The 14,945-nt window shown below is 43.1% G+C and overlaps 1 protein-coding gene across 3 annotated transcripts in view; it reads left to right on the top strand.

Annotated features, from left to right (window-relative positions):
- Positions 1-14,945, top strand: part of mid2 (midline 2) — a 134,994-nt gene that overhangs the window by 42,310 nt on the left and 77,739 nt on the right. For 2 of the 3 annotated variants that reach the window (XM_068714909.1, XM_068714911.1), the window contains exon 1: positions 4,446-4,524. The exons of the other annotated variant lie outside the window; for it this stretch is intronic. The gene's annotated coding sequence lies outside the window, so the exon portion shown is untranslated. Of the gene's footprint in view, positions 1-4,445; positions 4,525-14,945 lie in introns of those variants that run through there. 3 annotated transcript variants of the gene reach the window in all.

Genomic DNA, 14,945 nt, shown 5'->3' on the forward strand with positions numbered 1-14,945 from the left:
ATAGAGAAATAACAACAACGGGTGGACTCAACAGGTTGCTGGGATGGATGTGGGCCTTTTTTAAAATGATGCATGACAAGGAGCAGCAGCGGCAGTAGCAGCAAGTAACAGTGTTGCTTTCAGGTGAGCGGTGTGTGGCGACAGGCATGGCAGCCAAAGATCTAACAAAGCACTGACTGCTGAGATACACCTCTGTGATGACAAGGGTGCGTTGGATATATGTATGCAGTAGAAAGAATATGCCATGTGAGCGTAACGGTAGAATCAATGTGACCACCTGAACTCGTTTGCAGGCTTTGCTTTTTTTAATGAAATAATAATTAAGTTTTGTACAGTAGTAGTCCCTCCTTAGGTTCGGCTCCAGCCTGTCTTGGTGTGGAGCCAGAGGGTGAAGAAGGCAATGGGACTATGATAAGAAAGTCTGGGCATTCCCTCCACTGAGCACGTGCACACAAACACACACACACACACACACACACACACACACACACACACACACACACACACACACACACACACACACAGCAGTTGTTACATTACATTACATTACATTACAGTCATTTAGCAGACGCTTTTATCCAAAGCGACTTACAATAAGTGCATCAACATTGGTAATCAAAAGAACTACTAGTCACCAGAAGTCATAAGTACATTTCCTTTTCCAAACAAGTATCTAAGAGCATGAAGCAGAGCATAACTCAGAGCCAAAGTACAGTGCAGAAGTTGTCATTAAAAGGACACACCGTTATTCCATCAGACTGGGTCACCATGTCTTCAGTTTGATTTACACTGCCAGCTTCAGTGTAGTTTTCTCATTCCTGCTTTAGATCTTATCCTGTCACCAATGTGACACAGATTTGACCTGTTTATAGATTCTACTCGAGGTAGTATGTCTACAGCAGCAGAGAGGACACTTTGGGCACTTGTAGCTACAGTAGATAGTTTACGTGTTTAAGTGACCAGTTAGAATTGCACACAATGTTTCAGTGTAACTTTAAGGACTTCAGAGGGTAAAGCATCCCATCTTAGTTCTATTAAAGTCCAAATGCCACAAACATTTAACAACCCACAGTGCATCCAATGCTCCACTTGAAGGTTTATGCCATAGTATTCCATGTGAGCGTAACGGCAGACTCACTGTGACAGCCTGAACTGGTTTGCAGGCTTTGGATTTTTTTAGGAAATAATCAAACGTTTACATTTGCTATAATCACATGGAGTATGGTGTAATAACCAGCTAGTATTGCAGTAGCAAGTGAGTCTCACTGGCTGAAGTTAGAGTGAAAGAATGGAATGGACTGCCATCAAAATGATCAATAACGTTCCTCTGACCAGTTACAGCACAGCAGCAAGTGGTTGCTCTGCACAAACTACAAGTTAACATACGTCAGCTCTGTCCAGCACCACAAATTACTGAGTTCATTCAGAGTCCGGGACAAGGCCAAGGCTGCCTTCACTGCTGCCAGTCGCAAAAATCCGATATTCACGTGGTCAGTGAGGATATCTGAGTGACAGCGCTGGTGGATGCCTGGAGCTGGATCCAGGCTAAATCTGTGCAGTCAATCAGCCAACCATTCTGTCAGGCTCAAAGCATAAAAGACCCGTTGAGATCCAAAATCCCTCGATGGGAATTCAAGTTTAATATATACTTGCTCAAACCCAATAACAATTTATAACCACATACACAAAATATGTTCGTTTCTCTGGAAACACCACCTTGGCTTCGCAGTGACAAGATTTCCCAATATCTTTGGTGGAAAAATAAGCACAGCTGTCAGACAGATAGACTCATACACAGCAGAGAGCGATTTGCACACTGGGAGGCCGATTTTGCTGCAGACAGGGTTTGCCAAAGACGGTGTCCACAAACAGTTATCAAGACAAGAAAAGGCATGACATCTGTGTTTGTAGATGTATTGAATATAGGCTGACGGGTAAATATAGTAAACAGCAAGCTCAAGGAAACAGACAGGTACTCAGACGATTTGCGGTGGCTCTTGTTGACAGTTGTAGAGCACACCTGCTTGTCGGGCCACACCTCGTCTGGCACTAATCACCCACAGCAGCCTACCTAGTGTGTTACTCCTTCATGCCACTGATGCTTACTACACTGGAGGCTCATTTGACTCACTGGTAAACTATTAGATTAGAGCTTTGATCAGGCCAAAAAATCGGGCCCGACCACACCTAAACCTGTATAGTTTCTGTCCAAGCACAACCCTGAATGACTGCAACCGTTTTGGCCCAAAGCCTTATTATTAACACACACATTTACACTGTAAAAAATTACATTAAAAAAATACATTAAAGGAGCAGTGGTGATATGTAGTGGTGAGGTTGCAGATTGCAACCAACTGAATACCCCTCCGCTCACCCCTCCCTTTTCCAAGCGTGTCGGAGAACTTACCGTGGCCTTCCGGTAACGTAAAAACCGTGAAAGGACACCCCCCCCCTCCAGAGCCAGTGTTTGGTTTATCCCTTCCAGGCAGACTCTTTTGAGGAGGATCCGCTTCCTATGTGGATATGAAAGGCTCATTCCAAGCCAACAAAAAAACAATGATTCTTAATAACAGGTGATTATACACTAATGAAAACATAGTAATTCATATTATACACAGCGGATCAGGTCGGCACCAATTGGGTCAGGGCAGAGAATCAAAGCTCCATATTAGATTCATGTTTTTCATACTTCAGAAATCTGACTGTATGACTTCAGTGTCAGCCAATAAGTCTATCTTTGATCTATAAAAATGATCAGTGATGCCTCAAAAGTGACTTCAGTAAAGGTTGGTTTATTGGGGTTGTGCATATAAACTTCTGCCTTTGATAACAGATGAAAAATTATTATTTGACATGACTAGTGGTGAGACATTTTTGAAAGCAAAAAGTCAGAAATAATTAGTCTCTTAAACACTGTTAATACAGTTTGTTGAAATGTCAAATAGACCTTCCTAAACTCTGTCAGTGCCTATAGCAGTATGTGATCAGTTGTGAGTACCATTTACATTAATATTACATTACTCATTACATCTGTCTGTTATCATAAGGCACTCACAGTTTACCCGCGGGGCTCATGCAGAGAGCAATGCACGGAGAAGGAATGGTGCTACAGGCAGCGTTAGGTCGGATGGATGCAGGACAGGCTGTCTGAGAGCAGCAGCAGCAGCGGCACACAAGAGCAGTCTGCTGGAAAGCCCTGCAAAACCTCTTAACCTCTGCACTGTTGTCAAGCGCACACACACACACACACACACACCAAAGCAGCAGAACAAACACCTGCAGACACAGACATCACACCCGCTGCTCGGAACAAAGTCGTCGTGATTCTCTGATATATTTTTGGTAGTATAGGATGTCTCCGGTGTGTGGTATCCTTTAGAAATATGATGGGAATACTACAATGACAATGTGGGACGTATAAACAACCATTAAATAACAGGCCGACTGTGTCATGTAGTAGCATCACACTCACACTACAACACATAGGCATTATGGCACACAGACACAATCATGTAATCATGTAATTTATCCAGGAAATTAAAGTGTGATATCGCCATTATTATAAACCAGGTTTGCCCAAGTTTGAATCTATGAATATTTTAATTGCCGCCTTTGGGTCTTTTTTTTGTGTGCAATTGAACATAGTATTACCTCCCTGTTTTAGTTATTGATAATAAGATAATGAACAACGCAGGGCTTTTAATATCTGAGGCCTGCTTTATTACCCACGGTTGCATCATTTTCCAGCACAAAAAGGATTGTGGTCATTAATTGACTCGTCATGCAGTCTGGAAAACTACTGTCATCCACTCCTAACTGCCTCTGTGAAGGTGATGTGTGCTTGTTGCTGTCAGCCAACTTCATTCCATAAGCCATAAGTAAACCAGTCCATAGTTGTTGTCACCAACATTTGCCCTCCGATTTAAAGGTGATTATCCAATAAACTGTATGCGTACGTGTGACGTGTTGCCTGCCGCCCCTCAACACATGAGTTATCAGGCTACAGTGACAGCAAGTCGTTACAGTTTGGAGTAACGCGGCCGGCACTGACGCTGCTCTATCTGCTGGCTTTTGCTTTTTGTATTGTGTGTGTAGGAGGAGTCGCTTTCCTGTGATTGTCTGGCTTCTCTCTCTCTCTCTCTCTCTCTCTCTCTCTCTCTCTCTCTCTCTCTGTCTCTCTCTCTCTTTCCCCCCCCCCCCCCCCTCTCTCGCGCGCTCTCCCTCTCCCTCTCCCTCTCCCTCGCTCTGTTTGTTTCTTTCTCTCGTTCCCTCTCTCATTTTTCCAAAGTTGAATATTCCGCTTGCAGGGCGCTGTCGCTAGCGGAGCGGTGCAGCCCCGCTGACTGAACGCACCGGGCTGGTCTTTTTTGTTTTGTTGCGCCGCGTGGAACAGACTTGGGGAGAAGGGAGTCCGCTACAGTATCCAACCCTCCTGTCTGGTCCGCCTCTCCCGTGTTTCTTCTAACTTCATTTCGGGCTACTTTCAAGATGACAGAAGAAAAGAGAGTTCGGCATGCAAAGCTGGTAGGTGTCTACAACCCCTCCCCTCCGCGCAAAGAGGTGTCTGGCTCTGGTTCTGGTTCTGTGTGGGCTTCAGGGTTGTGGCAGCGCTCAAAGACGCAGGGGTGACAGAGGCGCACGGGAAATAGAAACGGGGACCGGTTGTTGTGTTTTCTTCCATCCTCTGGGGATTGTCTTTTGAATGGACCAGATTCAGACGGACAGTCTGAAGTCGGCTGCTGGTATAATGCTCAAACTTAAACACCATGGTGCGCTGTGTGTGTTTAATCATGTCTAAAAAACACGCGGAGCCCATCGGATATTTTTGCCATATATGGACAGATTTGTGTTGTTGGTTTAATTGGACAGCAGCATTCTGCGTCTATACACGTGTGCTGACAGACACATTAGACCAACTGGTTTTCTCACTGGGATCATTTCCAGTCATTTTAGTAAAATTACATATTTTTCTACATTTTGCTTTGAAGTCCCCTGTAACTGTAGGACCATAAGTCCCGGACCTGCTCTGTGTCGGCTACCCTGCTGCGCAGAGGATTGCAGACTCGTTATTCGAATGATTCAGCAGTTAGATTCATGTGTTGCTGTCATGCTAAAGCATGAGAACAGTTCTGTCCCTCTGCCTGTGTTTGGAGGTTTTAGGCTTAGTTGGAGAGCTACAGTGCCATGAAATAGACACTTCTTTTTTAACATTTTATTAGGGTTTTGTTAGGAATGATCTAAGCATCTTCATCGCATCCAACATAAAAGCAGTGGCCTGAACTGTTCTTGTAACATTTTTGTAGATTTTGAGGTGCGTCTTTGAAACTTGACAGTAAACTTGTGTTGTCAGTATTTTCTGATAAGGTACCACAGTAATATTCCTGTATTCTCTTTAAGAGTTGAGATGTTTTTGCCGGCTATATCTTTTTTGAATCATTTGACAGAAATGCATATTCAGTTTTTACATAGAGTCTTTCCTTTCTTTTTTTTTCGACTGGTCTGAAGCAATCAACACTGATTTAAAAATCAAAAACAACTCTGCCACTGGGTAACATCAAAGAAGTAAGCCGGTGCCCCAGGATTAATACCCTGTCAAATTGTGATGAAATGCACAAAGTTGTCAGCAGAGTGTTGAAGTGTCGCTGCACATAACTCGGCTCATGCGGTGTTGAACTATGTTGTGATGATCCCGCTGAGCTCAGCTGACAGCATGAGGGAATGTGCTTGTTGTTGGGCTGCTTTGAATGCCTCTGCGTGCTGAAGTGTTAGCAGCATTAACGGGGAAGGTCAGCGCCCTTGTTAGGAGATGAACGGGGGTGCACCTTGAGTATTGAGTTGCTTTTTATTTGGCTCTAACCTTTACTTAAATCAGTGGCTCTTTGCTGAATCTCAAGTCCTGTTTCCAGATTGATACTCTGCCTCTCTCTTTCTCTCTCTCGCCGCCATCCGTTTCTGCGAAGCAAAACCTCGACAAGGTGCACTAAGAGCACAAACCCGATCAACCCTGTGTATGTCCCATAAGTACACTGTCGTAGTCGTAGTTTTTTTTTCTTCCATAAAGCCTCAGAGATGCCCCGTCTCGTACCATTACACAACATGGCTCATCAGGCCGATTACACATCAGCACACTCATGTATGCTTCCATCTCAAATAAACTAGAGTCAATGCTCCAGGCTGCCACTTATACCTTCAAAAGTCATACATTCTCTTTCCTGACTGTCTATCTTTAGGGTTGTTTTCCTGTGGTCTCTCTCTCTCTCTCTCTCTCTCTCTCTCTGTCTCTCTCTGTCTCTCTCTCTCTCTCTCTCTCTCTCTCTCTCTCTCTCTCTCTCATCCTCCCTCCCTCTTATTTCTCCCTCTCTTGGTTTATCCATGCATCAATCATCTGTCTCCTTCCTCTCTCCGTTTCTCTCTCTCTCTCTCTCTCTCTTCTCTCCCTCTGAGGAATAGAAGGTGCTGTTCCCTGTCAGTGCTCTAAGGCACATTGTAAAGCTCCCTCTGTCTGCTTTACCCACTATTAATCTATTTAGTTTGGCGTTTCGTGCGTAAAGTTCCATCTATTCCACAAAGACAGCACGGAGATTAAGGGACACTGGTGGCTTTAAGGAAACATTGTTGTCCCATTGAATTTAATGGATCAAGGGAGATATGTTTATTATTACACAAAGCTTTAATGCTGGGTGTCGTGCTGCTCATGGTTTGGATTGTTAAACGCGGGTTCGGGAAAAAAGTTGCCTTTTAATTTTTCTTTAATGAGAATTGTTAAAAGGAACTGGAAAATAATAATAATTATTACTTTGGATCCTTTGACGTTTTTCTGCAGTGAATGGAACAATCCGACCATAAGAGGGTGTTAATAACACAGCACTTCACCAAAACAGCAGACATGTAATTGGTCTTATTCTGTCCTTGCTTCCCACAGTGCTAATTAAAATATTCCAAAAAAATCCCAGATTGCCCTCTGGCCATTTGTTACTTGTGCCATGTCGCTGATTTATCATGGTGTCTGCAGGTTCTCATTAGATCATACATTATATTGTGTTCCTCACCTTTACTCAAGGTCCTCAAAAGTCCTTGAAGACTTTAAAATACCATTTAGTGTTCAGCAGCTTAGAAATAAGCCCAGGTTGGCAGAACTTTTTTTCATCTTAATCAGTCATACATCTAATTCCAAGTGGCATTAAAAGGTCTTTTAAGTCTTCCATTTACCTTGATGAAACTTTGAGACAGTCTGAAGTTGGCACTGCTTCCAGTAATATTCTTATTAGTACACAACATCATCTGACCCATCGCCTGTATATGAATATGCTGTGTTAGGTTTCAGTGTTTGTGTTATTATTGTGTTCTTTGGATTTGTCTGTTTTTATAATAGCAGCCATACCCACGTCCACGAGGACCTGCTTTTATGCTGGGTACAAAAGTGATATGTTTGGAGCATTGAAGTTAGTACAATCACAGTATGGAATGCTCTTGTGTAAGTCTGAGCTGTGTAAAGCAGCTGCCATTGCGTTTGTACCGACAGAAAGCTCCGTTCAAAATATATCTACATATGCAACGAAGCAACAGGGGTCTGTAACGAGCTTCATATTAACCACAAGAGTTGGCACAGCAAAGAAGGAAGTGTGCCTCTAGTTATATTAAATGGGAAGTGTCAAAAACAGCAGTGATTCCTGGGAGCAAACCAACCACTGTTTTAGAAGAGACTGACTCATCCTATTGGAAATCATACATTAAGAACATAAATCGCATACCCCATTCAACTTACTTCCTGCAATAGACAGGCCGTCACAAATAATTGGCAATATCTGCCAACTCAGTTTAGCCTGAGCGGAAGTCAACGGTGGAGATAAGTAAATGCCTTCATATTATTGTTTATATTAGTCATACAAAGACAATTTAAATCTCCTTTTCAGTGAACGAAATGACTCACTTTTATGTCCACAGTTATGATTATTGTGATGGAGGTGGCATTATGCATGCAATTTATAAGTGATAGCTGTAGTAATTAGTTATGGAGTGTTGAAAAACTGCAACCAACAGATTGCCAAGTTATTAATGGGGAGCATTCATGAGCAGAGGAAATGGTTTCTATGCGATATAGAACGAATCAAGGGGATGAATGTGGGAGTCGAGGCAGACATGGCATGGATGGATGTATGGTGTGACAGATTCCCTCCTGTTTTTGTTTCCAGACTCCTTTGATCTCTTCATTGCAGGCATAGCCTGTCTCCCGCATACATTTCACACTGCATGTAGATCAGCAAAGGGTAGTCATGCATGGCAACACATTGCCTAACCTTCTCTTTCTGGCTAAAAAAAACAATATTAATGGGATTTTATTGTGATGCCGGTCGGGTGTTAAACATCCACCTCACTGCAACTTGAACTGAAAAAGTTCAGACTGGGACTGAGCAGTGGCACCCGGCTGGTCAACTGGCAAGCGGTGCTGTCTGAGCAGAGCAGAGTTCACATACAACAAAGAATAGAGAATACATTTGGGAGAAATGCTGAAGAATGCTGTTTCTCTCGATCGATACTTAGTGGATGTTTTCCAGACTAACCTGTTTTCCAGAAGAACCTGAGCTTGCAAGATTTTGTCTGTCTTCTGATGCGAATCCAAACTATATATGTTACGACCCAAAAAATGGATTGTGGGACCATTTAGGAAGGAAACTTGGGACGTTGACTGACTCGCTGCAGGTTGCCTGCTAATGCAAACCATACTTTAGGCCAAATTCTGTACGATGTCTTCTGTAACATGGAGTGCCAGCAATGGATCACGTGATATGAGCCGTTGCTTATTGGGTTATAACTTTACATGTGTGGAGGCCGGGGTAGCTCAGATGACAAACTGGCAGTGGCAGAGAACATGTCATGGTCCAGTCCCTGAAGGTAAACCAGTGAAAGCCAATAAGCTGCAGGCAGAGGCCCAGGGTTTAGCTCGCGGCTACAGGCTGCATGCATTTTTTAAATCGACAACCCATTGACCTAGGAAAGAGAAGTTGAAAACCAATAATCTGAAACACATGAAGACCCCAAAACACTACAAGAAAGAGGGAGGACAAATACCGCTATAACTTATTTCACCCCTGTCTCTGCATTTCTCCTTCTGCGGATACTTTCTTTCCTCGTCTCCTTCTTTCCCGTCTCTCCGTGTCATCGAGCACAAGTGCAAACCTTTTCAGTTGACATCAATGCACTTGTAAAACACGAGTGTTGTGAACATGCACATCATATGCCCCGTTCCAGTGTCGTAAATAAATGATCATGTGGAGCATTTACTCCAAAGAAATGTCACAAAACAGGTGAATTGTTGACACAGTTTTAATTCTTTAGGTAAAAGGTTTATTGGCTGTGTTCCCCGGGGTGAAGACGGAATGTCCACAGACTTTGGATAAGATTACACAGCATCGGTGTGCATTGGAATCACATAAGGCTGCAATCTAATTGTCTGGTATTGCTGCTTGAAGGTGGTGCTATTTGAAACTTAATCAGCCAAATAAGCTCTCTACAGCAGATTGCACCTTGGACAGATACATTGTCCACAATAACAATCTCTTGTGTTAAAGCTGCATGCGCGCAACGTTTGACGATTCTGAGGCATTTCAGTTTTATTTGAAGGAATGTGCTCGGATGCCTCAACAGGTGAGTCTCAGTCAGTTAGCAGGGAGGTACATTTAGGAAAGGAGGGCAAATGCTCAGTTCATTAGGGAGAGAACGACTTGAAATGAATATTGACATTTTCAATTAATAAGACTCCATTAACATAACGGCTTGGTTCAGTTGTTTGGTGATGAAGGAAATGTGTGAATGAGAGGAGTTATGAAAGCGTGGGAAGGCAGAGATAGTTTTTCCTATAGAAAATAAAAAAATCTTCTTCCTCATTGTTGAGCCATAGTGGAATTTTATCTAAATGTAGAGATGTATTGTGTCTTCCTGACTGCCAATAACCTTGCAAAACTATGTCCAATGATCAAGCATCTTTAGAGTCCTTTTATTTTTCTCGCTTGTAATTGGACAGCTTGAACCAAAACAACTAAATACAAAAATGTAGACAAAGTTATATTTTGGGTTGTGGTTAGAACTGAAAAAAAGGTGTGATCGCGGCCTAAGCTTGTCCTGTTGCTCCGATGTGTGCAAAACACAAAAAAATCTGGGGTCTAAATCCTGAGAATCCACCCAGACAGGAAGAGAAGTGGGGCTTTTTCCACCCAACAGCAACAGCTGAGCTGAGGAGGCGTCCAACCTCCCACCACGCTGTAGTTAACAGCCAGCTGCCTGTGTATACTCCGACAGCGACACACGTGTTTCCCATGACCTCACCTGCTGGCACCGAGAGCTTGGGGTAAGGCCAGGTTTCTGCCGTCATGCTGCCCACCCCAGAGGTCTCTCTGTTGGGGTAGAGTGTACCACACACCTCCTCCTCTCCGGGACGCAGGAGCCATGGAGGTGGTGGAGGGTGGCGAGCTCTGCCCAAAGGAACGGTGGTGTGACCCTGGGGTAAACACTGTACATGTATGTTCACTTCATCATGACATGTGAGCGGAGTGTTTGTGTTTTTTGTTTTTAATCTGAGGGTGTCATGGAAGATTCTACAAACACCCAACTTGCTTCACACGTCACTGCATTAGAAGATAGTTTTCATTACGTTTTTTCATTAAGATTTCTAACTGTAGTGGAAACTTGTTACCAACTCTCACTCTCTTTATTTCTGGGCCATTTAACAGAGCTATAATGAACAACTAATGCCAGCACAGGATGCAGTTGTGATACAAAATAAATAAATAAATAAAGGTAGTGGGATTGGCCATGGAAGACGGTGGCAGGGAGAGATAAATAACTATAAAAAGACAGTTGGAGAGGGTAGGTGTAAACAGGACGAGGCGTGAAAAAAGATGTTTGAGCTTCAAGGATGTTAGCAGGATTCTGGGGAGCATTGATAGCTACACAGCAAAGAGCACAGACAAAAAAGTCATAGGGATAGAGGAGTATAAAAAACATGGCTCTTTCCTCGCCTTACTCATGCTCGCACATACATACTTTCATCATACACACTCATCCGCCCAGCAGGCATCTTTAAGGAACACCTCTCTAAAAGCAGCTCCTCTCATGCTGGTTGATTACAGCTACAACGATCTCTCGGAGTCGCTGATATTCTCCCAAGACTCTCTGCTAAACATAGATCATCTGTCAGAGCCCTGCAGGGTGTAATGTCGTAACACTATTAGTTCCTTAAAATAAAAAAAATACCTCCACTGAAGTTGGCCATTTTATCCAGACCCGTCGTTAGTGTGAGTAGGAGTTCTTGTGAACCTGCCTGCAGCAAAAGAAATCTTGGACTGAGCTCTTTTATTAAGTCTCCGGGCCATCGGTTCAGTTCAATATTGATATAGCGGTAGACATTGTTAACCTTCACAATTATTGTCTTTTGTTGTGCAGTGCTGTGGAGGATGGCTATTTTTAAAATGCCGGCAACGTCGGGCAGCTATTGTTTAACAACCTATTGATTTGTGTCGGTTTCAGTTGTGGGGGGGGGGTCTTTGTTTTCTAAAATCACAAATGCATAATTCAAAATGTTTCAGAGAGCATGTAAGCTAACTCTATCTCGGCCCAAGTAGATTAGATTAGACGAGGCTCTCGTATTTGAATATTGGCTGCATATATTTACATATTTCTGTGATGTTTTATTATGCTGCCTCTTTGTCAGTGCAGTTGTCTGCTCCTGAAGTTTAGAGTGACTGCTCGCCACTGCAAATGACTGTGTTTCCAATGATAATGTGTTGCGTATCATTGCTGCATCATTGTTGATGCAGCTGCGAGCTCAGATCTGCCTCATATCAATATTTCACAAAGGGTAAAAAAACAATCCATCATACATCTGTCTGAGCTCGGAACAACAAGATTTTCCATCCCGAGAAGGAACAAATGAATGTTTATTAGTGATAAATAAAAGTAATCGAACAAATAGAGCTACTAGCCTCCGACATTTTGAAGCCTGCTGAGCCAATCGAACAGCAGCCTAGGAAAACAATGGCTCATACTCTCCCCCCCTGAAGGAAATGCCAAACATTACAGCGCTGTATAAATAGAAGGCTCTGACTTTGTAGACTGAGAGTGCGAGCTAGAGGACAGGAACCCCCCTCCCTGGGGTCACACCGATGAAGGTCTCCCACTTCTCACTTTATTGCTCTTTTTGTTTTTCTCTCTCTGGGCATGTGATCTATTTTTGAGCAGATTTCTTTTGACCTCAGTATTTTTTTCACCTCCTTTCTTTACTTCTGTGTCTCCCTTTATCTTCCCCTGACACCTGGTCATAATGAATAACTGAAAAGCCTAGTAACACATCGCAAACCCATCCTGCTTTATTAATGGCACCATCTCCATACACAGCTGGAGTGAGAAATGGCTCTCCTGGATGTATTGTGTTTTGGGCTGGGTGTACGGACTTTGATCCAAGGTGAATGCTTAGAGCAGGACAGCTTTTGTTTAATGGCTTTTGGTCAAGCAGTCTATTCTCACCGCTGACAGCTCAGCTCAGTGCAGTTCACTTCAGTCTTAGGGTTATGAGAAATTTCCCTTTGCATCTGGATAAATTCAGCCAACGTGAGGGCACACATGGTCCTACAACGTGCAGCATGAGGCCCTTTTTTTGCACTGAGGCCACCAGAGCTGGAATGGAAAATCAATCTAGGGATTAAAATATTGAAACGTCGATTTAATTTTGTCATTTCACACTTATTTTTATCCCCCTTGCACCTCCATTGGGAAAGGAAGGGAGGGGGAGACAGAGTCGTCCCCCAAAAAAACGAGGTTAGTTGCTTCTACTGTGTGTAATGAGGTTACGGATGATTCAGCAGAGACAACTCCAACAAGTCTTTCATCTGCATTATCTTTTTGTATCAAGCGTAAAAATGTATTTCCCTCGGCTGGAAATCTGTGCAGACAGTTTGGAAGATTGAGCCCCAGCTGCCACTGCAGGTTTAGGGAGCTGCATGCACATGGGGTAGTTTGCATACACAAGGACACACACATTCGCCACCAAGGCGTTCTGTCTGTCACTCTTTGTCTTTCTTTATCTCAATCTTATCACCACAAACTGGCAGAATCTGTTGCTGCCTGAGTGTAGTTTTTATCCTCCTGAGACGTTTTTATCTTACTGCAATGAGGAGGCAAAACGTCCAAACCATGTTATTTTCTAGCAGACAAATCTATTGTTGTGCCACAGCAGGCTGTTTTTGCTCAGAAATGTTTCTTAATAAGGATAGTTGTCAGGATTGTTAATGCTTTTGAGACCCCAGTATTGACCTGAGTATCTGCGTCCTCTAGAATCAATAACGCCAGCTTGGACAACATCATTTGCTAATACAGTTTGGCAAGCTACTGATAAAGTGGCGGGCGTCTTTCGGGTCAGTTAGCTCCTTTAGAGCACAAATACAAATGCATTTAAAGACGTCAGCTGTTTTTCACACTGGGAAAACTTTTCAGGAATATATCGTCAATCTTCATGCAGAGGGCTATTGTTTTCTTGACAGTCTTCCAGTCTAATATAGGTGTACAGGATGCAATTTCCCACTGAAAAGAGCCTCTTTTCGGAAGCTGAATGGGCCGTTTATATGGTGCGTGGATTGCTTTTTCACACGATGTGGAGTAAATTTGCATATATATAGAAAATACCAGTAAAAGGTGAGCCATTAACTCTGCGCCATGCTCTTGTACACATACATGCACACACACAGATGAAAATATTGAAAAATTTAAGCTGATTTGGAGTCAAATGTAAACACAAGCAAGTGTTGTTTTCTGCAAGACAACAGATTTCTCGAGTTCTGCAGCGTGTGCCTTTTCCCTCTTTCATCTTATTTGATGTCGTTTTTGTTTCATCCATACATGTAGTGGAATCGTTTTGCTCTAAAATATTAGTCATTGAGGACTTCTTTGGAACTTAGTCATAGAAAACAGAATCAATCTCTTGAGTGATATTCAAGGTGAACTGGATTTGAAAATGTTCGATATTCCTTGTGTATGAGAGCAAACTTTGTAGTTTTAATAGGCCTTAGCAGCCAAGAAGAAAGTATAGTTTTAGGAAGACAAATCTCAAAAATCAAAAACGAGGTTTCAAAGGTTTTTAACAAAAAACATATGATTGGATCCTTGTGTTAAACTTTTAAACTCCAAGTCCTGTAAGCAAAATATTTGAAGAGAGAAACTACTTGATACTGACCACAATCTATCTCCAAGCCTGATTTCCTGGGTCAACAGTTCACAACCCTAACACTAGCCAGTGGGCTTGACATTTTTGCCTTTGTTGACAGTTAGCGGTAACTCTCGTCTGTTCTCCGTTTTCTCTTCATCCTTTCCTCCCTCTGGCACGCTCAGCCACGTCTAAATATCTAATAAGCCGTTCTGCCAACTTCTGATCCCGGGTTTGTTCTCACCTGGGCAAAATGCACATGAATAATGGAAGCGTCATGAAGTGAGGCCGGGGCACGGTGCTACTCGGTGTTGTGTTGAGGCCTGATAAGGCTCCCCACCGCTGCAAAAGAGCCTCGGAGAGCTGATGAGACGCCGTTTGACAGTATTAGCTTCATTACCCACTGGCTGCCAAGCTGTAACAGGCAGATGCATTAAGTGGAGGGTGAAAGAGAGGAGGTGTGTTCTACTCACTGTCACAACCCTGTGAAAATCTCATTTCATTCTGCTTTCATGTAGCCTATAAATGTATTAAGCCAATTAGCAAGTCTGGCTTGGCCTTGCGCTTGACAAGAACTGATTGTTTATTTCATTTTGAGTATCTTGCATCAGCAAATGTCCTTCACACAAAAGAGCCCTCATCAGCACTGGTGATGAGCAGTGAAAAGCACATAAAACACATCCGCCTGTGAAAATAGATGTGGCTGCGTGCAACAACGCACACCCAGCTGCACATTAGGTGACACCCTTGAGGA

Source organism: Cebidichthys violaceus, unplaced genomic scaffold, assembly GCF_023349555.1.
Source record: "Cebidichthys violaceus isolate CVI_PGR_0920_01 unplaced genomic scaffold, fCebVio1.0.p SCAF_2, whole genome shotgun sequence".
Classification (NCBI taxonomy): Eukaryota; Metazoa; Chordata; class Actinopteri; order Perciformes; family Stichaeidae; genus Cebidichthys; species Cebidichthys violaceus.